Source organism: Lissotriton helveticus, chromosome 3_1, assembly GCF_964261635.1.
Source record: "Lissotriton helveticus chromosome 3_1, aLisHel1.1, whole genome shotgun sequence".
NCBI lineage: Eukaryota > Metazoa > Chordata > Amphibia > Caudata > Salamandridae > Lissotriton > Lissotriton helveticus.
Window position 1 is genome coordinate 598,740,930 of NC_136061.1, and position 25,215 is coordinate 598,766,144.

General features: G+C 48.6%; 1 protein-coding gene across 3 annotated transcripts in view; it reads left to right on the plus strand.

Annotated features, from left to right (window-relative positions):
* LOC144824675 (uncharacterized) overlaps positions 1-25,215 on the plus strand; it is a 1,660,589-nt gene that overhangs the window by 883,815 nt on the left and 751,559 nt on the right. The gene's annotated exons all lie outside the window — the stretch shown is intronic.

The window sequence follows — 25,215 nt, forward strand, 5'->3', positions numbered from 1 at the left end:
GCAACAGTCTTTCTGCATCTCTAGGTGGCAAATTAGGGTATATGCCCACCAACCTGACATCCCTTTGGGGAGCATAAAGCCTGCTAGACACCAGGGATAGGTTTTGAGGAGGAGCTATCCCTGGGCATGGGCAAGAGCTCCTCCATACAAATGTAAAACGTTTTTTTTTTTAAACAAAAGGGGTGAGGCGGCCCGCCCAGGCATCAGACTTGACCCCCCCCCCCGCCCCAACAGCCACAACAGTCTTTCCACTCTCCTCCCTTTCAGAGGACAAATTGGGTGGTTCACACCACAACGATGGCAGAAAACCTATTATTTATTTTAAACAAAATGTAATTATTTTCATGCAACAAAAAACAATAGCTGCCAGGAAATAGCACACCAGAAACAGACATAGGTCCATGCACTGTGGTAGTACAGAGTAAACAGGTTACTCAAACATGTGCTGTCCGAATGCATAACATATTAAAACATGCCATTTGAACTCCTCAGCTAGCATCTAACAAACATCAACACCCAACACCCCCATCTTCAATTACCCCTTGCCAAGCTGTCATTTGTAGACTTCCATAATGGCCAGTCAAAATTTGAGTTCACTATTGAAACTCCAAATCATACCCAAGGCGTCCTATGCAAGGCCAGTTGCCTCCACCCTCTGAATCCTCCTTAATGGCTAGTATAATTTTGAGCTCCCCACTGTAACTCCAAATCCCACCCAAGGCATTCCATGTAAAGTCAGTTGCTTCTACCCTCTGAATCGGCCAGTGAAAAAGGAAGCTGTTACGTCTATTTGAGTCAACTTCCGGGGCCAATAGGCTATTTAATAAATGTTCCCATGCGCTAGCCCTTTCAATTGTTTCCGACCCTCTCTTTAATTCCTAAAATGACATCACTATCTAGTCATACCCATTTAATCAGTTCATCTCGCCATTTAGTCCCAGCAGCTTTCCAATGCATTGTCAATTTTCCTACTGTCAATGCCAGATCAATAAATCTAGTAGGGTTTTTCTGCTTTTTAGGGCATGGGTAAACCCCAAGGATGCAGACCAGGGGTACACAAGGGATCATCTGTAGGGTGATATCATTAACACAATCCACTACTGCCTCCCAGAATTCCGCTAAGGAGAGGCAAGATCATACCATATGGAACATTTTTGCCCCAGCTCCCCACATCTTGGACATGCCGCAGCAGCTGCTGCATAGAACCTATTAATCTTACCAGATGTAAGGTAATCTCTATGCAGAAAATAAAAAATAATGAATTTGAACGTGGCATTGTGAGAGACAGAAAGTAAGTATGTGTGCTAGGATCTTCTCCCAGTCCGTATAAGTAAATTGTGATTCGAGATCCATATCCCATTTCACTTTCATGTCGTTGAGGGTAGTAAGAATGTTGGCACGTTTGGCTTGATATAGGCATGTGACCGCTTTTACGCAACCCGTCATCATACAGAGCAGCTGACAGACTTGGTGTGTTGCAGGTTCAGAGTCTGTATTTCCCCAATCATTCCTAATCATGGCAACCATTACTGGGTGCAACATGAATTGGCCACAGGAATACCGAGTTCTTCCACCAAGTCTTCAAATATGCACAATTCTCCATTCTGGTACGGATCTATCCGATTTATCCCACAGACAGTCCAGTCTGCTATCTCCAATTTCCGCCCTCCCAACGCTCCTTCGATGGCCACTATTTTCAACCACCTCAATGGCAGATCTGGCGAGTAGGGCACAGAGTTGCGAGTGCGCTGCTGTATCACCAGGAGCTCCTGGGAGGCAACATGTAGTCGCCACTGGGAAACCCAAGAGGACCTGCAATAAGACATACAAGTCTGGAGGCAAACTGATGACATTCCCTTCAGAATTCATCCTACAATAAATACATTGATTGAACCATTGCAGCTGTGAAGCCAAGTAATAATACTGTAAGTCTGAAGCAACCAACCTGTCTTCTGTTACAGGGCTCTGCAATTTAGTTAGCGCAACCCTACATCTACCTGTCCCCAAGATCAGTTACAATAGTAGGGGTTCCAGGTTCCGGAACAGCCTGCGAGGCACCAATGGCAGAAAACATATTAGACACTAAGGATTATTATTTTTTAAATACTGTGGAGAGGGACAGCCCGTCCAGGTATCAAGCCTTACACCCAGCCCTAAAGCCCCTCCATTCTTTCTGTCCCCCACAAAGCCAAATTGGGAATGCCCCGTGGGGGGGCAGAAAACCCACTAAACCCAGGGATTATATAAAAAAAAGAATGGGGTAGGGGCAAGCCAGCATTGGGCATATCTCCTGCCTCTAAAGCCTCAACAGTCTTTAAAGATTGTAGGATTTACCCCCAACGTGCCACATTTGGGGCAGAAAGCCCACGGGACGCCAGGGATATTTTTTAAAAATAAAGAATTGGGTGGGAGCCAGCGTGTCCTGACATCAGGTCGCAGCCCTACCCCCAATGCCCTATTCTTTCTATTCTTTCTGCCTATACCGGGGAAGACTTGAGCATACCCCTCTCTATGTCCTGCTAAAGGAACTATGCATTCTTTTTGGTCCAATTTTAATGGTTTTTTTTTTAAATATATCTTTATTGTTTTCACACAATGAAAAGAGAATACAAAACTGTGCATCATTCTGTAACTTACATTGAAACATCTCCACAGGGTCATTTCATGCATTACAGCGGTACTACGCACTTGGCGTAGCACCAGGTTCATGGCGCATGCAATCGTTCTATAGTGGTGCTCGCGTGATCCCCATAGTTACGCAACGTGTGAGGTAGTGTGGTCCCTACTCCCTGTGGCCGCCACCGGGTCTTAATTATTGGGGGGGGAGCTGTCTTGCCCCGCATGCTTCGATGGCAGTGTTGCAGCTGGTGCGTTATTGTTGCGACCGCTGCTGGGTCGGGACGTGGGACTACCACTTCATGTTCATGTGTCGGGGCGAGCAGGAGAACCTGCCGTCACCGCAGTGTGTTCCTAAACCTGGTTGCCAGCGGTGATCAACGCCATGCCAGTTGTGATAGTGTGCATTCCCCCCGTTCCGGCGAGTCAGTGCCTATCCATCTCCATGTGGGAGCGGTCGGTGGTGTCAGCCGCCTCATAGGCGGTTAGAGCCCATGGTAGTTCGTCGGTGTAGTCAAGAGATCGGCTAGGAGATGAAGGGGAAATCCGTGACCGTGGCAGGAGTAGTGAAGGAGGCGGGGGAATCAAGTAGAAGGGTAAGTCGAGATGCAGTTGGGAAAGGAAGGGGAAACTGGTGAGGGATATGGAGGGGGGGATGGGGTAGTCAACTAGAGGGTGTGTATCGTGTGGTATGGCGAGATCGTGTCAAGGTGGTGGGAGCTAGGAGGTACCATCTCATGTCGTCCATGACGGCTTGTCCGTTGCTGGGAGGACTGTGTATCGGTCAGCGGGAGGGCCATGGTATGGGGGAGGGACGCTTCCTCGCAAGCTAGGCCCAAGTGCTGTCATCAGGGCAAGGAGTATCTCAATTTGGAAGTTCATGCACGGTGACAATGGGGTCGTTGAGGTTGTGGCTCACGGCGTCTGCCCTGGCGGTTACGTCATGCGTGCGTCAGGGGAGGGCCAGTGTTCGAGGGGAGTCCCTGTGCTTGGCATTGTCGATGGAAGGAGCCCAGCGTCTCGTCCCATAGAGTCGCGATGGGGAATTTCCGCAGACCTGCGGTCTCCTCGTTATGGAGGGTGATGCTCTCCGCTCTCGCCCAGTTGTCCAGGGAGGCGCGCCAGTGTTCAGCCAATGGCGGTTCAGTGCGTTTTCAATGTTTAGTGAGGAGCCTCTTGGCTGTGAGCAGGCCTAGGCCCCAGAAACGGGAGGGGACTCTGTTAAGTTTAGTTCTCTTGTAGAGGCCGAGTAGACATGCCTCCCATGTGTGTGGTATTGGCATGGCCGTGCTATGCTCAAGTAAGGGCAGCACCGTCTGACAGTACGTCTGGAGTCTCGGACAGTGCCATAACATATGTAGCAGGTCCGCTCCCGGCAGCATGCATCTCGGGCATGTCGCGCGGTACCCGGAAAGTAGTGGTTGATTCTATCTGGCGTGAGGTACGCTCTGTGCAATATGTAAAATTGTATCAGTTTAAAGTGTGCGTTGCGTGGGATGCATCTGGGGCTCGCAAGTACCATCGCCCATTCCCTATCAGACCATTCTTTCCCTCTATCCACCGCCCACTTGTCTCGTAGTGGCTGCAGATTAAGTTGTGTGTGTGATAACAGTGCCTGCGTCAACCAATGTACCACATGTGTGCCTTTTCCCATGACGTGTAAGTATTGTATCAGTTGGTGTGTGGGTGGTTCATCCGCAATGGTCCCCCACCGCTGTGTGTACGCTCTGATTATGGAAGCATGCTGTAGGAACTGCCCAGCCGGCTGTCCCGTGTCGTCAGCGAGGGTCGCGAAAGGTATCAAGGCGCCATCTGCATACAGGTCCGCCATGGTGTCCACTCCCGATCGTGTCCAGTGATCCAGTGTTGCTTCGGTGACTGCGCCTAGGGTCCTGAGGGTGCCAAGGAGCGGGAGTGCTGGGGCATATGGCTTAATCGCTTTCGTGAGCCGAAGGCTCCTGCTATAGCATTTTGCGGCCACTGTCACGTGCAGTTGCACCTGTCTCTTCATTTTGGTCAGTGGATGGAACAACGTGTGGATCTGGAGAGGGGACATCGTGCCTGTGTCAGAGGCCGTATCTCCCAGATTCCTGCCATCGAGCCAGGCCGCCACCCATTGTAGCTGCACCGCTAGGTAATAAAGCTCCAGATTCAGCACTGCGAGACCCCCCTTGTCGACAGGCGCGTATAATTTTCTCACTGCCACTCTGGGCCTTCCGGTGTTCCATATCAGTTCTCTGATCATGGTTTCCAGCTCCCTGAACGTGCGGGCTGGGACGTAGACCGGAATGTTGGCATAGTAATATAATAGCCTAGGTAGCACAATCATTTTCGCCAGCGTCACTCTGCTTGGCACGTTGAGTGGGAGGGTTTTCCAAAAGGCGAATTGTGACCGTATGGACGTGATGGCTCGCGTCAGGTTGCCATCTAATATGTTTGGGGAGGTCCTATATATGTAGATTCCTAAATATTTGAACGTGGTGGGGTACCAAGGTAACCTTTCGCCACTGATCCTGATATCCGGTTCTGGGGTGTCAGGGGCAAATGACTACACCCCTGATTTGGCCCAGTTTACCTTTAGGCCTGACATAGCCTCGAAAGTGCTGAAGATGTCCGACAGCTCCGGTGGTATTTGAGTCAGGTCCCTGACGTACAGGAGCAGGTCGTCTGCATACAGCGAGACTATGTGGATGCCATCTACTAGCGGGATTCCCCAGGTTGCGCCACTACTTCGTAGTATCTCCGTGAGGAGCTCAATCGCCAGAGAGAAAAGTAATGGGGACAGCGGGCATCCCTGTCTGGTGCCCCGCCTAACTTTAAGGGCCTCAGACAGTAATTTGCCCGTGCGAACCCGCACTTCTGGGCTTTTGTAAAGTAGACCGGCCATCTCGATGAAGTCGTCCCCCAGGTCGAATTTGCGCAGTACTGTCAGCAGATAGGGCCATTCTACCGAGTCGAAGGCCTTTTCAAGGTCTAAGACCAAGCATCCCGATTGTGGCCATCGTCGCGCTGCGTACTCCTGCACTCTGAACAACCTCCTGATATTATGGGAGGTGCACCTGGTGGGCACAAAGCCGTTCTGATCCCCGTGGACTAAGGCGGGCACCAAGGTCGCCAGCCGTCGGGCCAGGGTCGGCGCTAGGATTTTGTAGTCCGTATTAAAGAGTGCCAGGGGCCGGTAGGAGCCGAGGAGTGTGCCATCCCTGCCTGGCTTAGGAAGAGACACTAGGGTCGCTTCATTCATTGACCCGGGTAAGGACAAGTCCTCCAGTGCCACAGAGTAGAGCCGGAGGAGCTCCGGGATCAGGATGTCAGAGCATGCCTTGTAGTACTCGGCTGGTAGTCCGTCCGGTCCAGGAGTCTTGCCATTCGAGAGGGCAAAGATGGCGTCGCGCAGTTTGTCCGACGCAAGCGGTAGCCCAAGTCTTCCCGTTGTCCGTCAGTCAGAGTAGGCAGTGCGACCTCCTCGAGATATGCGGTAATGTCCGCTTGGCGTACCTGCAGTCTCGACTCATATAGCGTGCGATAGTGTTGGACGAAGGCCTCATGCATCTTCTCCTGTGTGTACACCGCTGGGCCGTCAGTGGGGCGTATCGCCGTCACAGGTGACGATCGGTCCTCACGACTTATCAACCAGGCCAGTAATTTGCCAGGTTTATCCCCCGCGTGATGTGTGGGGGCCGAATGCGCTGTGTAGTTTGTGTCGCAGCCTATCTATCAATTTGTCGTGTTCCGCCTGTGCCTTCAGTAACCCAGCGTCAGTGCCCTCGGCCGCCTCCTGTTCCGCCTGCAGCAGGCCCGATTCCAAACGCTGCAGATCTTTTTCTATCTGTCGCCGGGAGCGTACCTGCGTGCCCAGGCAGTGTCCCCTAAGTACCACTTTAAACTCATCCCATTCCAATTGTGGAGTGGATGCCGTGCCCGTGTTGTCCTCGAAATATTGCACTGTGTGTGCGCATATGGAGTTCCTGAATGGACCGTCCAGAAGCAGATCTGGTTGTAGTCTCCAGGTTGGCACTGGGGGTCTTGTCTGGTCCCATGTCAGGTCCAGGAAGTGTGGGTTGTGGTCTGAGTGTGTGCGGCCCATGTAACAGGTGTCCGTCACATGAGGGAGCAGTTAGCTGGTGAGCATGTACCTATCCAGACGCACGTGTAAGGCGTGCGCGCCTGAAAAATATGAATATACCCTGGTGTGGGGATTACGACTGCGCCATGCATCTTGCAAGTCCCATTGCGCGGGCCAGGCATGTAAGGCCTTCGCAGCGTTCTGTGCCTGCGTGCCTGGTGGCGGGGTGTGAGACCGGTCGAGCGTCAGGTCTAGTGTGCAGTTGTAGTCCCTGCCCAGCACCCACGGGATACCATGCCAGGGTGCTAATATGTCTGTGAGCTGTGCCAGGAATTCCGCCTGGCCTGTGTTAGGTGCATAAATCGAGGCCAGGACCACTGGTCTCCCTTCCAGTCTGCCATTCACCACTACGTACCTTCCGCTGGGGTCTATATGTGTGTCCAGTACTGTCAGAGGGGTGCCCGGTTTTACCCATACCAACGTCCCTCTAGCATAGGAGGAGTAGTGTGTGGCAAAGAGTTGCCCGCGCCATCTACGCCGCAAGACACGAGTCTCCGCCTCACTGAGGTGTGTCTCTTGCAAGAGGGCTATTTGGACGTGGGGGCGTTTGAGGTATGCGTGGATCTGATAGCGTCTGGATGGTGTGTGCATGCCCCTCACATTCCATGTGCAGATCTTTATAGTAGACATTGCAAGTTATTAACAATTCACCCTCTCCGGCCCTCCTTCCACCTCCCAGCGGATCGCCGAAGAACATTCCCACCAGTGCATCTCGAAAACATATCCATATCCACACACCACAACATTGGCACAGGGGGGGGGGGGGGGGGAACATGACTAACAAAACGAGTAGCCATGGAATGCAATGTACATGTAAAATACCAAAAGGTCGGTTGCCAAACGTGTCACCGTCCATACTCTCTAGGAGAGTAACAAAGTCTAAATCGAGGGGGGGTTGCTGTGCAAGTAGCACTATAACAGTTATTGAATCAGCAAAGTTTATCTTGTGAGGGCCCCTCACCCTCCCGGGACATGTGCAGCAGTCTAGCCCATATTTGTATAAGTAAGCAACCTGTGGCACACGCGGTGGTCGTTATACTTTACGTGTCTCAGGCAATGTGTGTCCAGGCGGGTCGCCGCATGTCCCATGCCTCAGTCGCTCGCGGGCTTCCATCTCGTTCTCATGCCGCGAGGCCGCCGAGGGGTCGTCCGGCAAGTTCCAGCCCTGTTCAGTTGTGGTCGGGCTGAGGGGTGTCATTGTTCGCAACTAGCGTCACTCGTGGTCGGAACGCCACTGTTCCATCGGCCCCTCGGCCCATGTCCTCACCGGTGCTCCTCAGCTGGCGGCCCTGGGGCAGCGTGGCCGGGTGTTCAGTCAGTTTATGTAATCCGCCGTTTGAGGTGTGACGTCCGGTCGGTCTTCCGAAGCCTGAGTGTCCGGTACTCCATATATGGCTTCGTCGTCGCTAGGGAGATCCCGCGGGCTACCTCCCGTCGCTGCACTGTGCGCGGGGGATCGACTGAGTTCCATCACCAGGCGAAGGGCGTCCTGCTTCTCCTGTTGTGCGGCGCCTTCCGGGGGGGGCCTCCTGCTGCGTCTCTCGCGCCGCTCCACGTTCTCCGTCGGGGTCTGCGTCTCCACCAGCCTCCCCCGGTGGGACGTCGAGCAGCCTCGTCAGTGGCTCCCCTAGGGGTCGTGTCTGTGCCGCTGTCGAGCCATGCCTCCACCTCGTCTGGGTCGTTAAAAAAGTGTGTTTTCTCATTCGCCACCACTCTCAACTTCGCAGGAAACATAAGACAGTATTGCAGGCCGAGCTGCCTCAAGCGTCTTTTCACCGCTAGGAAGGAGTGTCTCTGCCTTTGCACCTGTACCGTGTAGTCCAGAAAGAACATCACTGTCATGTTCTCTAGCCGTATGTCCTGGAGTTTGCGTGTTTCCCGCAGGATGGCGTCCCTGTCTCTGTAATTCAGTATGCGGAGCAGCATGGGTCGTGGGTTGGAGCCCGTCTGCAGCGGTCTCGTTGGGACTTGGTGCGCACGTTCCACCACGAAGTGCGGGGAGAGCGACCCCTCCGGCAGCAAGTCTCTCAACCACTGTTCCACGTGTTCTTCCGGGTTCTTTCCTTCCCATTTTTCCGGCACTCCCACAAGGCGCACGTTGTTCCTTCGTGCCCTACCTTCCGCATCTTCAGCTCTCTCCTCTAGGAATTCCACCCTGTTCAAGAGGTCCCGCACCTGCTTATTCGATTGGCTGACTTGGGGTTGGATGTCTTTCATGTCGCCTTCCAGGGACGTGGTGCGGTATGCCAGTTTTTTGTGGTCGGCCCTTAGGTGCGTGAGGTCAATCACAACGCTGTTAATTTTGGTAGCCAGTGAGGTGCGGGTTAGTTGGATGGATTCTTCCAGCCGCTCCATGGCGGCCAGCATAGTGTCGAGTTTGGCTGCCGTTTGGTCTGGGTCGGAGCTCTTCCCAGTCTTGTCCATTTTGCCTTTAATGGTCGTGCTTCCGGTGCCAGTCCGGGCTCTGGTCCCACCAGACATCAGCGCTCTGTTGCGCTCCCAATCGCTTCTGCGGGAGCAGCTATGGCGTCTCTGTTGGACGGTGGGCTGGGGTGTACAGTGGCAGGGCTACGTGCCCCGGGGCAGTCACCGCTTGATTGCACTCTGCCAGTGCTCCGTGGTGCCTGTGGTCGTCACCTCGGTCACCGCTTGAGTGTCCGGTAAATCGTCAGGTTGCAATGCCGTCGTGCCACGTGGCGTCGGAGCCTCCTGTCCGTAGGGGGATGCGGCCGCGCCGTCCGGTCTGGTGCCTCCTCCTGTGTCCCACAAGTAATTCCTCCGCAAACGGGCAGGTGGTTATGGGGGCTCTGCACGCCTCGCCCCCCGCTCTCGTCTCTACGCACGCAGGGCTCGTCAGTGGCCCGGTGCGCCCCCTGTTGCAGTTCACCGCCTGCACGGCGTTCACTGTGGCGGCGGCTGGCGGCGTCCACCTCGGTCTCCCACGCTTGTGTGCTCCCGTCGCCGATGCCCCAGGTTGCAGCCGCTCGCGACTCCCTGGTTGCCGCTGCTCACCTCTGCTGGTCGCAAGCGCTCCGGCGCCGGTCTCGTGGTTGGGGGTCCGGCTCGGGGCTGCGGCAGGCGCTGGTTCTGGATCCCTCGCTCAGTTTCCCTGCTCGACCGCCCCTTGCTTCCGCCCTTGGTGCTCTGTCCAACACGCCGTGCCTTCCCGCCGCCGTGCCTTCCCTTCTTACCCCTCGTGAGCGGGCCTCAAGGCGGGTTGCGCATAGGGACGGCACTCTCCGGTCTTCCGGTCAGCGGCCCAGTCACTTTCCAAGCGCGCCCCGCCGAGTTCTCCAGGTCCGGCGGCGCCAGCTGCAGGTCGCACTCCTGGGCCTGTTCCTCCCGTCAGAGCCTCGGGCTGTCCTGCACTCGCGCCGGGTCCAACACGATCCGCCCGGCTGCTGCTCCGGATATACCTCGGTGTCGGTTGTCGTCTCCGGTTTCCTCCAAAACCGGCAGGATGCTCGGTCTCGATGTCCTGTGGCTGCGCCTGATATTTTCGGCTAGCTGTGGAATGTACTTTGTCGGATAAATTCGCCGGGAAGGGGAGCTCGGAGCGGAGCTCTACCCAAAGGTGGCCATCACAGTTGCGTGCTTAGCCACGCCCCACAGCAGAGACCTGATAAATCCCTCTCACCACCCATGTTGAATGGGAGCGCTATTTGTGCTCTGGATAAGCTGGCAACTAAGGAACGTTATGAACCCTGGGTAAAGACACCCAGGTGAAACCAGAGTGGTGTGTTTTATGTGGATCTGCTTCGTTGTCTTACCAAGAAAGTCCTGCAGAGGTCAAACTTGGCTAAAACCCTGCAGTTTCCTGTGCTGTGTTGTGGAAACTTGCACTGATACTCTGTAGGCTGTACATGTTCTAGGTGAAAGAAACCTGTTCTGTCTGAGATATTCCTGCACTGCCTGCTGTTGCCCACAGTGTATTTGTACTCCAAGTTCATTGTGTGGTGGATACTGACAGTCCTGTTGCAGCCTGGGCTGCTTGAGTTCCGTGTGTGAGTAAATACGATACCCTTGTATCTGCTGTACTTTTATGTGTGTCCAGGAAGCATTAAGTGATTGATTGCAATGCTACTACCTATGTATGCTTGAGTGAAACTTTTCACTGCTACTTCCTTTCTCTAAGTGTTCCCTGAGCAACTTGCTTTGTTGCTGCCTTTGTGATTGTACCCATTTTAAGTGCTGAGGTACAATCTACAGTTCCTACACAACTTTGAACTCAGCTCTCAGGCAGAGGATCATAATTAAACTTGAACAGAGACTGACTCAACAGGTCAAAGTGGTTGAGTCAAAAGTAAGACAACTGAAAGGAGAGAGGAATCATAAGTCAGTAGAGGCGATTGAAAGAGTAACAGGAAATGGAAGGTGGAAGTGAAAAGACAGTAAGAGAAAACTGGTGAAGAGGTAATGAAAAGAAAAGAAAAAAAGTAAAGGGACTGGAGAGCTAGAAATTGAAAGAACCAAACAGAAGGTTTTAGGTGGGGTGACAATACAGAATGAAAGCAAATACAAAAGAATATCATGTAAATCATCTGAAGAGAAGGAAAATGGAAGAGCGAAGGGTGGAATAAAAAAACAAGCATTTGCAAAGCCAACCGACCTCGCTCTGCAAGAGCAATTCGTTTAGTTTATTTTAGCTTTGTTGTACAGCACTGTGGTTGTACAGTATGTTTAAAGTGTTATTCCACATTGCTATGAAACAGCCATTATTATTTTGTTATTTATGAATGCATAAGGGATGGCATGAGCTTTGAATTAAAATATGAAATGGAAGGAAAGCAGCAACATGAACAAAGGCTGTCTTAAATAAGTATTATTATACAGAGAACACTGCACTTTTTTTTACAAGGGTCTGGACTGTTTAATGCAGAGAAAAATATGCTTAATGTTAGGTAATAAGTAAGGTGGATAATAAGTAATGTGATTGTAAATAAGCATCGTGTATATTGAAAAGGACTGTTTAATTTTAATTTTTGAAATAATTAGATTGAAGGAAGTTATTGTGACTATGGTGCAAATTAATTAATGTGCACATTTAAAAAAAACGATTGAAATTACCCCTGTCACTTTTGCAAGTAAAGAGAGGTGGAAAGCACATTTTCTTTTTGTCAAAGGAACCGGAATGGACATAGTGTATTTTGAGCTAAGAATAAATGCTATTTGTTTTTAAAAGCACAGCACAATTGTGTCCTTGACGCTCATTTTTTGGCACAGTAAAGTTGAAAATAAAACTTAGGTTGTGAGTGAGGTGCAGTTGGAAATATTGTTTAAAGCTGTCTAACTTAACATATGAAAGGTAGCATTGTTCGTGCTGGAATAAAGATACATTGAAAGCTGAATGTAAATGTTACCCTCTTGGTTTCTTTTTGAACACCCATACGCTAAAATAAGCGAAGGGTAACCTTTTCCCTTGTAACTTGCTCACAACATGTGTTTTTGCAGTCACAACTTTTGTTTGAAGCTGTCTAACAAATTAATTGAAATGCAACATTGTTCAAGGGGAATAACACTTAGATTGTGGTTGATGTGCAATCACAAATATTGTTTAAAGTTGTCTAACATAACAAAGGAAATGCAGCATTGTCCGAGGTGATATAAAAGTAAATTTTTCCACACGAGCCTCTCTGTTTTTGTGCATTTGGTGCAGATAGAAACTCTTCTTGCACACGAGAGCATCAATTTCGGCTCACTTGAGGAGAGTGCCGTAGCGCTGAGCCCACGAGTTTCCAGGCACTCGGTCCCTCCCGCCGCCGCTTACCACCGCGGCAGCAGAGCGGGGGGACTTCAGAGCCCAGCATCCCCGGCAGGACCACGCCCACCACCCACAGCAGACGCGCCCGGAGGCGCACAAAAGGAGCGCAGCTGCAACAAGGGAGTGGGAACCCTTTTTCCACACAAGCCTCTCTGTTTTTGTGCATTTGGTGCAGATAGAAACTCTTCTTGCACACGAGAACATCAATTTCGGCTCACTTGAGGAGAGTGCCGTAGCGCTGAGCCCACGAGTTTCCAGGCACTCGGTCCCCCCGCCGCCGCTTACCACCGCAGCCGCAGAGCGGGGGGACTTCAGAGCCCAGCATCCCCGGCAGGACCACGCCCACCAACCACAGCAGACGCGCCCGGAGGCGCACAAAAGGAGCGCAGCTGCAACAAGGGAGTGGGAACCCTTTTTCCACACGAGCCTCTCTGTTTTTGTGCATTTGGTGCAGATAGAAACTCTTCTTGCACACGAGAACATCAATTTCGGCTCACTTGAGGAGAGTGCCGTAGCGCTGAGCCCACGAGTTTCCAGGCACTCGGTCCCCCCCGCCGCCGCTTACCACCGCGGCCGCAGAGCGGGGGGACTTCAGAGCCCAGCATCCCCGACAGGACCGCGCCCACCAACCACAGCAGACGCTCCCGGAGGCGCACAAAAGGAACGCAGCTCCTCCCGCCACGCGGGACGCGCGCGTGAGTGCCCGGGGCCAAGCCCGGGCAAAGGGCGGGCCCTCTGAGGCCCTCGTAGGCAATCGGAGGCCGGGCTGGGCCCTGTCTCTTTTGTTCACTCCTGCGCTTCCAGCCTTGTGAAGTAAGTCTCTTAATTATCTAATTGACTACCATGGCCCAGAGCCCCGAATCCATTATGCCTGAGAAGACCGGGGGATTGTCCATTGGAACACTTGACAACTACTTTACAAGGGTGCCCGTGGAAATGGACAGGGAAGATATATTGGCTGAGCGCCGGGCCGAGCGGCGTCGCTCGATCGAGTCTATGAAATCCAGAGCTCTAGCCAACCCGCTGCCGCACACCACCTCTCCTAATGTAAGCACTTCTACTGGGAATGAGCACCCTTTATCCCTAGATAATGTCCCACTGCTATTGCGAGATTGTTCTCCCTTGTTGGATATGTCAAGTGGTATGCTTGCGAATGTTATATCCTCAAACACCGTTACCAGCATAGAAACTGTGTTGATTAGTGAGACTCCTACCCCAGTGGCCAAACCATATAAAAATAAGCCCAAAAATCTTTTGACTGTTGAGGTTATTGGTCCTCCACCAAACAAAAGAAGACGGAGGGGTGGTAACGCTCAAAAACCCAAGATTAGTCACTCTGATTTTGGTAAACCCACAAAAGGTGCCATAAGAACAGTGCCAGCTGTTAAGGTTCAACTAGCAAATATGCCACCTGCCAAGGGTCCTATGATAAGTGTGCCAACAGCAAAGGCTTCTACAGCAACGGCAACAAATCCTTTGGCTTTTTCAACTCTACCTTGTTGCCCAGTAAAGGATGGATCATCTGTTGTGACACTGGACAATATGGAAAGTTTGATGAGGTCCCTAGTTTCACCTATAATTGAGAGGCTGAAGAGGATAGAGAAACGCCTTGAGGACATGGAACTAGCTGCTATTAAGAAGGACGGGGCAGTTAAGGATACATTGGGGTTGGTTTTGCCATCTACAGCCATACTACCCTCCCCCATCTTGATGCCCCAAAACTGCCCCCTCCCCTAATGTACCTTTGAACTCCAAGCAGCAGAAGGAAAAACATCCTAAGCAAGCAAACATATCTGTGTCAGCTAAGGCCAATGCCGCTACTGAGGCCAATAAGGGAAAGGCAAGTGGCTGTGAAGAATATGTGCGAGATGGGAGGGGAGGAGGCAGCCAAGCTAGGATACTGGGGAAGAAGGGGCCTCAGGTAGAGTTACCTCCAGAAGCTGTCCCGTTTGTGGTTGTCCTAACTGGGGTCCCTATATTAGAGGACAACAAGAGGGAAGGGTTCTTCCAGTTAAAAAACAAAGTTTTGCATTGGTTGAGCCAAAACAGACCACTTCCCTATGATATCAGTGGGGAGATAGTACATGTCCGGCGCCTTCCCTGGTTGGGAAACAGAGTAAAAGACATCCAGGGAGACCTGGTTGTTGTTAATTTTAGGGATTGTCGAGCGGTTGATTACATACTTAGCTGGCCCCTAGGAAACGGCAATAAATGTATTGTTCCTCGCGAGCTGACTCACTTCTACCCTAGAGCCCTAGTAATGCCCCCTAGGTATCCTGATGTTTTAGCAGGTAACCAGGCTAAGCGATGGGTACCTTACAATAACAGCTATAGGCCACATGCACCCTATCCTTCGATGGTTGAAGACCCATTTGGTTGGAAAACTGCACCATCTGGGCACAATAGAAATCTGACAAGGGGAATGGACTATTTGGTACCCTTCACACCATTGGAAACGACAAATAGATTCGATACTTTTTCGGGCCTTGACAATTGTGATTGACAAACATCTGCCCCAATTAAGACGTCATCTACTAATGGAAATTATGGGGTAACTGTAAATCTGGACTCACCAACTAATAATATTGCCTCAGACCAAGCAATTCAGCTTAATATTACCCCCTCTCCTCCTGACTTAGGTGTATTGAATTGTGAACCCACGCAGATAGTGGACAAAAGCTATTCTGACACCTTTAAGTCCCGGGGCCCACTTAACTGTACAACTACTAAACTGGATCCAGTTGTTCCCCAAATTAAAATCCTTTCCTGGAACGTGGCTGGGCTTAAAAGTAAATTGCCTATTCCAGAGTGGAGCACTTTCATGGCTTCCCATGACATCTGTATGCTTCAAGAAACTTGGGCGCTGGAAGAAAGTGTAGCCCCTGGATTTGCCACTTTTGACGTCCTAGCTAATATGGGAGAGAGGGGCAGACCCTTTGGTGGCATGTCCATATGGGTTGGTACCCACCTGGGTGTGAGGGCTACGCAATTTCCAACTAACTCCTTGGACGTCCAGTGTGTACTCCTGACTCCACTTAAAGGGCCGAACGTCGCCCTGATAAATGTATATTCAAGGCCAGTGAGGCGGGGTCTGGAGTCAGAAGCCATTGGAAGTCTGTTGAACCTCATTCAGGCAATTGATGTCACATCTGTGCTGATCATGGGGGGAGATTTTAATTGCCATTTTGAACCATTCTTGGACCCTAACTTGATTGAGCAGGATGAGGTAGACAGGCTCTGGGCTATCCCGGACCCGCTGACTCCCTTGGTAAAAGTATGGACCCCTCTCGTATTACAATTACAATCATTAGTTCTGGCTACATCATTGCGTGCATGCAATGGGAGGGTGGAGCCAGATAGGCCAGGGAATAGCACGTTTAATCGTCTGAATCAGGCCTCAATTATAGATTACATTTTTGTTGAGGCCAAGCATTGGGATAGGCTACTCGAATTTAGGGTCGTTGAACGATTTGATAGCGATCATAATGCCCTAGTCCTGTCACTTAAACCAGGGAGTTTTGGGCTAACGACCAGGAAGCCTGCAGAGAACTGTGCCATGGTACCGCTAATAGTAACAAATTGCAGGCGAAGGATTAAGTGGCCTGACTTAGAAGCCTCCCCTAGTAAACTTGCGGATCTTTATGTGTCTATTGTCCCGCTCATCGAAGAGATGGGGAGTTTTGATGGCCTGGGAGGAGCTACTGATATCCACGTTAAAATGGTTGCTAAGCTAAAGGATACCTTATATCCCTTGAGAAGGATGAATCGCCTACGGACCACGACGAACCGTTGGTTCAATAGTTCCTGTCGAAATGCTAAAACAGCACTGATGGTAGCGCTAAAAGCCAAAGACGTTGAGGCAAATAGGGCACTTCGTATCAAATATAGAAAGGTAATTTGTGATGCGAAGAAGGAAAGGGAAGCCTCTATGTGGGTGGAGCTGGGAGTTGCGCTTAGCTGCAAAGATCTAAAGTCTTGCTGGCTGATTGTGGCAGCTGGGCTTAGTGGGCTTACCCATACTCCCCCTCCTAACATTGCCCCTGCTGTTCGGGAAGATCACTTTAGTGCCCTGTATGGCACTTTAGAACCCAATAATCCGCCTGTAATTGCCCCTGAATCTGAGCAAAGTTCAAGTACTAATCGGACGAATGGAAGTGAGTGGTCAACTTTAGTCCCGGTATCTCTTGATCCATTGGAATATATCACCTTAGCTGAGGTAGAGTCTGCTATATGTAAACTGCTCCCTAATAAGGCTCCTGGATTAGACAAACTACTTGGAGAGTTATTCAGGACCCAGCCTAAGATTTGGGCACCCTATTTGGTGGTCCTATTTAATGATATTTTGAGGGGTGGTGATCTGCCTCCTACTTGGCTGGGAGCTGAAATTGTCCCAATATAAAAAAAAGGGTTGCCCGCTAACGCCCTCTAATTACAGACCCATCAGTTTGATTGACACCTCACAAAAACTGATGGGGAGGGTTATCCTTGATAGGATACTTGACTGGATTAATGAGAATGAGATCTTGTCTCCCCTACAAGCGGCCTTTAGGGCCGGAACTTCCACTCTAGATCAGATATTTCGCCTGCAGGTCCTATACTGGAAGACAGCGAAGGTGGAGGGTGGCAGCCTCTACCTTGTATTTGTGGACCTGCGGGCCGCGTTTGATCTAGTTCCACGTGCCAAACTGTGGAAGGTGCTTGCCGATTTGGGACTACCTTCTTACCTTTTGGTCATCTATTTAGGTTGCATGAGAACAACTTTGCCCAGGTCCGGTGTGGCAGTAATGGCGAATTGACAGGTCCGTTTCCTGTCCAAAAAGGAGTCCGTCAGGGGTGTGTCCTGGCGCCCAAGCTATTCAGTCTCTACATTAATGGTCTTGTAGATCATCTGAATGGCGTGGAAAACAATGATGCCCCTAAGTTGATAACTGGTAGAGTGCCCGCTCTGATGTTCGCAGACGACACCTTGTTGCTTTCTCGAACATCATCGGGCATTCAAAGGATACTCGACGGCTTTGTGGAGTTCTGCGAGCTCTGGGGACTAGAGATCAACTTAGACAAAACGAAATTTATGATCTTTAATCCCCCAAAGAGAGTGCGGCCAAATCCGTCTCTATATGGCACCCCAATTGAAAGGGTCCAAACATTTGTCTACTTGGGTGTCACCTTGTCGGAACATTTTGAATGGAATATGCATATAGACAAGTCTGCACTCAAGTTATCCCAGCTGGCGGGAGGCTTGGGTAAGGTTTTCAGGGAGTCAACATTTAGACCAGTGTCCCCAGTACTGGAGATATATTCCCGACAGGCAAGAACTGCGGCAATTTATGGGGCAGAACTTTGGGGGCACAAGAAGTTAACCAATCTTAAAAAGGCAGAGCAGTTGTTCATGAGAAATCTAGTTGGGCTACCATCGAGCACATCATTGATCCCCCTTAGGTTTGATCTTGGTATAGTTTCAATCGAGGAGATTGCAAGTGCAAGGCCAATCATGTATTGGAAGAGGCTGTGGTCAGCTCCTGAATTGGCCACCTATAGGGCCGAATTCTGTGAGGTATGGAGTGTTCTCCGTAACAAGAAGATTCCATGGCTCCAGTATATTAGATCTACAGGTGACCAGCTGGGTTTTCCGGAACTGTGGGAAGCACCACAGTCCTTCTGCATGGGGATATCAAAAAAGGACCTCCACTCATTGATACATAGACAGTACCATGATACATTATTGAGCTCTGCGCTATTGGGTAGGCTGACTACTGAGTTCCTCCTGGTTAAACCGGAACCGAGAACAGAGGAATTCATGGACTTGATTGAGCCACCACTTGCCCGAAAATTATATCTTCAGCTCAGACATGGTACACTACCAATTAGGTCATTTTCATCCAAGTGGTTATCTTCTAATATTGCATCATGTCCTGCATGTGATTATAAAGTTGAAAATTTAACGCATGTACTTTTCTTCTGCCCTGCCTATCATGTAATTAGAAGATGTTGGCTGATCCCAATATGTAGAAACTTGGGTTTTGTGCACCTTACGCAAGCGTGTAGTATATTAACATATGACACCCAACCTTCTATTGTGTTTGCGGTTTCTCGCTATCTGCTTAGTATGTGGCGTAGGAGGCAATCCTTTTTAGTTTAAATTGTGGCATATATGTTTTTTTTTCTTTTAAATTACTGTGTAACTAGATAACCTTGGTTTAATGCTTTTTTAAAAAACATTTTATGACTATTTATTGTATTATCAATACCTGTACTGATGTATTTACATGTACTTTTATGGTCAGTTTGACCGAAATAAAGTTATCTAAGAAGAAGAAGAAGTAAATTTAAAGCTGAATGGAAATGTGGCCGTCTTGGTCACCTTTTGGAGACCCATAAGCTGCAATAAGTGAAGGGAAACATTTCCCATACACCTTGCACACATCCTGAGTTTTTGTATTCTTAACTGTTGCTTAAAGCTGTCTAACTTACGAATTGAGAGGCAGAATTGTTCCATGTGGAATAATCACAATGGTAAGTTTAAATCTGAATGTAAATGTTGCCATCTTGATTGCTTTTTGGACACCCTTAAGCTAAAATAATTGAAGGGCATTTTTTCCCTTGTACATTGTCCACATCTTGTGTTTTTTTCAGTCACAACTATTGTTTAAAGCTGTCAAACAAAAAAGTAAAAGGCAGCATTGTTGGAATGGATTAAAACTTAGGTTGCGGATGAAGTGCTGTCACAAATATTGTTTAAAGTTGTTTAACAGAACAAAAGACAGGCAGCATTGTCCGAGGTGGAATAAAGGTCAATTTAATGCTGAATGTAAATGTTGCCCTCTTAGTCCATTTTTGGACACCCATGAGCTAATAAGTGAAGGGTAATATTTTACTATGTGTGTTGCACACATCCTGTGTTTTTGCAGTCACAACTATTGTTTAAAGCTGTCTAACATAAGAATTGAAAGGCAGCAATGTTTCAGTTGGAATAAAAGTACGTTTAATGCTGAATGTAAATGTTGTCGTCTTGTCTGCTTTTTGGACACCCATAAACTAAAGTAAGTGAACCTTGCCCACATGCTATGTTATTGCAGTCACAATTATTGTTCAAAGATGTCTAACAGAAGAACTGAAAGGCAGCATTGTTCGAAGGGATTAAAACTTAGGTTGTGGTTGAGGTGCAGTCGGAAATATTGTTTAATATATAATCTGTACGTTTGTTAGTGTTCATAAACCTACAGGGCATTCCCGCCCTGTAACTCCCTCTCTATCATTTCTCACCGATGGTCATAGGTTTACATGCATTAATATTTTTTTTAAACATCCTTTGACACGTGCGAAACCAATCTAAGGGCCTGATTACGATGGCGTTGAACCCACCACGTCAAGCTGCTAGTTCACCGCCATCGTAAGGCCATTCCTCACCCGCCAGATAAGGATGGTAGGCAGATTGCTGGCAGGCAAAAAGCCCGTCCGCCACAGGTCCGAGAGAGACAATTGTTACGATTGTCTGTCGGACCCGCCTGCATCCTTAGAATGGTGGCGGTGCTTAGCAGGCACCGTCCGCCACACCAGGATGCCGCATTCCGCCACCATTTCCATGGCAGTTCCCCCGCCATGGAAAGGTTGGCAAGGATTGACTTTGGGGGCCTGTTGCGGGCCGTCCTTGTGTAGGGGCTGATTGTTTGTGCCCACCTACAGTTCCCTGCTCCAGGTGGCAGGCATCGCGTGGTGCCTGCCACGTAGTGCAGGGAAATGCACAACATGCATTTTTACCATTCCAGCGGGCGCCTGCCGCAGTGGTAAACATGCACAATGTGACTGCCACAGTGGCAGTCGCACTGTAATGTCATGTGCGGAACCGCCGCCTCATAGGCGACCGGTCCCAAAACCAATATGATGGCGGACGGATTAAAGTCTGTCCGCCATTGTAATGACCCCCTAAGAGAGCATAAAAACAATTTTCAATATTAAAATTCCTAGAAAAGCCTGTTAGCATGTTTATGTCAGACTTACACATGCCATAATCGTGTTGGCCCCATCATCTTTCTACACAGACTTGCGGTGTACTTTTGAAGTATACAATTAAACTGTGAGGTGTTTCTATACTAATGTGTTGCATCTCTAACCTGCATTTTTTGTATCTATTGTAAGCTTTTCAACTTAGTTCATCTGTCTTTGCTTTAAGTTGGGCAAAAAACACATTGTACTCTGCGGCAATGTGGAGGAAGCTTAAATGGCAATGTGAGTGATATTGGGTTGATGTGCAAACCTAGGGTTAAATATCATGGCAATATCTGTAACTTGAGAGATAAAACTGCTGCCTGAATCCCAAGATCTATAATTGGTAACATAAGGCGTAATATGTAGCTTTAAAATTCAATGACAATCCTTAAGTTGGTATGGAACCAATATACAGACACAACATAGCCTAGCAGCAACAGTGGAATATTGGCCTGGCTGATTGAGCTTTCTTTTCTTAACTGAGCGGCACCCCTGAAAGACTGTTTGCCATTTGATAGCATCATAGTATTACGAACACTCAGGATTATCATAGTAACATGTACTTGTAACAGGTGTACTCTTACAAAGCTGTCTAACATAATGAAAGAAAGGTAGCATTTTTCATGGTGAAATGAAAATAAATTTGAGGCTGAATGTAAATGTTTCCCTCTTGGTCACTTTTTGAATACCCATAAGGTAAAATACGTGAAGGATATCATTTTCCTGTGTCCCTTCCACACATTCTGCGTTTTTGTAGTAATAGTTTAAAGCTGTCTAACAAAATAACTAAAAGGCAGCATTATTTGAGGGGTAATACATTTAGCTTCTGGTTGAGGTGTAGTCACAAATAATTAAAAAATGTACAACATAACAAAAAGGTGGAATAGATGTGAATGTAAAGCTTAATGTAAATGTTGCCCTCTTGGTCACTTTTTGGACACCCATAAGCTAAAATAAGAGAAGGGTAAAAAATGTCTGTGTACCCTGCAAACGTTTTGTGTTTTTGCATTCACAACTATTATTTAAAGCTGTCTAACAAAATAATTAAAAGGCAGCATTGTTCGAAGTGGAATAAAGGTAAATAAACATGCTCTCACATGCAAGGTCCCTTCCGCTTGAGATATATTTTCCCCATACTGCTTTCACTTGAAATGTTAAGCGGGGACTGTATTAATCTTTTTTCACATGTCCACATTAACTAATTTGCACAAAAATCACAAGAAGTTGTGGCTCCGCTGGGACTTGAATGAGGTTCCTCAGGTTCTAAGGCCACATCTCTACACATAACGAAACATGTAGCAATGCAGTCCCCCGTAACTGTAGATCAGAAGCATTTGAAACTGGGGTACCCGTAAAAGCCCAGCATCAGCATTGGGAGCATATTTTCTTGTCTCAAAGGAAACAGAATGAGACAGTGTGTGTATAACAGACAAGCAGTACCCCAAAGGTAATAACGTGCTTGAGCTAAAAAAAAAAAAAAAAAAAACACCCAGGTGCAAGGTCCCCTCGCACTCACACATTAACCCCTTGGCCACGGCGGTAACTCCGCCGCGGTGCTAGGGGAGGGGTGGGGCCGCACGGCGACGCCATGCTCGTGACGGAACCACTCCGTCACGAGCCATGGTGGCGCTGTGCTTGTGACGGAATGGTTCCGTCACGGCCCCACCCGCTCAATAGAACGCGCCGCTCAGGCGTGAAATTGATGCCGTGCAGGCGCGACGGCCGAGCTGTGACGGAACCATTCCGTCACCAGCACAGCACCACCGTGGCTCGGGACGGAATGGTTCCGTCACGAGCATGCAAGGGGTTAAACACATATACTCAGACAAATAAAAATTGTTTTTAAAAAAACACAATAAGTTTGTGGCCGAGATGTAATTGCAACATTGGTAAATCTAAATAAACAAGCGGACACAGACAATGGGAGGAAGGGAGTGATGGAGCAGAAGACAGAGCCAGCTGCAAAAGATGCATTCTGTAGAGTGGGTCATCAAAAAGAAAAAACATGCTTCCAAGAGTGAGAGCAGTGGAAGGACACAAGTGCTTGGGCCATGCTCTAGAGAAGGTCGCATGAACACAGAGGAGAGTGCCAACCGCAGAGCTGACCAGCATGAAACAAGCAATCAAGAGGGACTTTAAAGCCTCTAATTGTAAGTAATTGAAGGGATCCATGCCCACAAACAATAAACAAAATGTTTTCAAGTGACAGCGCATGCCTTGTCTATGCACGACCTAAAAATAGTAGGGAAAAAAGGACAATGAAATAAAAAATTGGGGATGAAAAGTCGAAAATTGAAACCAATGAGATAAGAAAATGCATACATGAAAAGGAAATATCAGATTTAGAGGGCAGAGGAAAATGGAAACAGACGAAGAGAAACAGAAAGGATAGAGTAAGAGAAAGGAGGAAGAACGAGGGGTCGTGAGTGAGAGAACATGAGTGGCAATCAAACAGAGGGCAGGAGGCAGACATCGAAATACTGGGAGGTTTGTAGCTATTCAGTGCAAGTTGATAAATCTGTAAGAGGGGGTGGACAGAGGTGTAACAGGCTGAGGGCCAGGTGTACCACCAAATTTAGCATACGCAAACGAGTTAGTAACCCGTATGCACATGCTAAAATTGGTATGGCCATGTACTAACACAATTTTGCAAGTCGCAAATGAATTACGAGTAGCAAAAAAGCTATTTGGAAGGGGCATTCCCTCCCAAATAGCGACTTTCTAACCCAAGTACGAATGTTTTGCAACCGCAATTTTGGTTGCAAAACACTCTCAAATTACCACCCTCTTCAAGAGGGTGGTAATGGAGTCGCAAATGGGAAGGGTCACAGGGGACCCCTTCCCCATTGTGACAGGTTCTGAAAATATTTTTTAAGGGCAGGCAGTGGTCCCAGGGACCACTATCTGCCCTTATAAAATGAAACGAAAAAGTTTTTTTTTTTTTTTAAATGCATCCCGTTTTCCTTCAAGGAAAACGGGCTGTATTCAATAAAAAAGAAACTGCTTTATTTAAAATCAGTCCCAGACATGGTGGTCTGCTGAGGCCAGACGGCCACCATACCTGGGAGGGCCTGCCATTCACAATGGGCTCGCAAATTGCGAGAGGCTCATTAATATTCATGTGCCTCTCTATTTGCAACCCCTTTGGGAATCGCAAACAGTGTTAAACACACGGTTGTACATGCCAAATAGCACCTCGCAAATTGCGAATTGCTATTTTGTTGGTCGTACATCTGGCCGTAAGTGCATAGACGGGAGTGAAAAGGAAGATACCAGTGATAAGGGACAAACATGTGTGAAGGATGCCGGTAGACAGTGGAGGACTTTAAGAAATGTGGATGAGTAAAAGGGACTATTGGGGACCATAGAGGGCAGAGGAAAAGGATAATTATAAAGGTGAGGACATAATAGAGGAAAAATTAGGAGATGGATGTAAAAGAATGAGAAAGTTGCACATGAGTAAAACCCTCAGGAAATGTCAGAGAATGAAAGATGTAGCTGTGGAGGTATTTTGAAGCAAAAGAAAGGCAGCGCTGTTGCTCAGTTTTATTTGTAGCTGCTTATTGTCTGTTACAAGGGAATTCAATATTTCACTACAGGTTGGACTTTGGACCGTGGGTAAGCATGTGTGTCAAGTTTCCCAGGACAAAGTAGGCTGATTCCGCCACATTCCGTAGAGACAATTGACCCGGAGTTAGTTCTAAATTTACAACCCAGGGGTTACACCCTCGCATGGGTGCAGGTGTATGACTTTAAGGAATTCACATGGATTTCCAGAAGTATTCCTTAAATCTTGTAACATGCACAGGTTTCTAGGGATACTACCAGAAAACATTTGTCAATTCTGTTTTTCCTGAAAACATATGCGTATGTGTAGATTCCCATGAGAAAAGCAGCAGAGTCGATGCAAACAGAATTTGTTTTCTCTATGGGGAAATACATTCTTCGTGGAGGAAACTCTTCCCTTACACTAACCCACCTATCTTCACCCACATTTTGGTTGGGGTACCCTTCCCATTCCCACCCTAGAAAGGGATTCAGTTTTGCTTTCGAGTAAATCACTACCTTTTCATCCTGGAACGGATTTGGAAACTGGTTGTGAATACCCACATATCTGTACCTTTCCGAGTCTTCATAAACCTACACGGCATTCCCGCCCTGTAGTTCCCACTATTGGATTCCTCACCTCTGCTCAGCCTCGGATTGGTAACGCGGGCATTCGGGCAAAGCCCGAAGGGCCGATGTCCGAGTTCTGCTGTGGGCTGCTTTTTTGAGCAGTCTGGGGGGGCTATTTGGGCGCTGTCTCTGTTGTTCTGATATAGTCAACGGCCCAGTGGGTGTCTGAGTGGCCTTTCTAGAGGCGGATGGGCGCTCATTACCTCCGTTTAGCAGAGGTATCACTCCCTTTGTCTCCCTGGCCAGCCCATTAATGTCTGCACATACTGAGCGGGGGCAGGAGGCCTGAGTAGAAGTGGCCTCACTTGTTTCACCAGTGTAAACTAACGTGCATTTTTTTTAACCCTCCACCCGCTAAAGTTTTTTTTATAAGATTACACCAAAACAGTGATATGAAGAGTGTTTATGCAAATGTGGGCCGTTTTTTTTTTTGGGCCGATTTTCATTCCCAATCGAACCCTGCCTCTGCTCGAAGGTTTACAGACATTACGGTCTTTGTTGAGTACATTCTTTCACAACTGCAAATCAAACTTAATAGAATATAAAAACA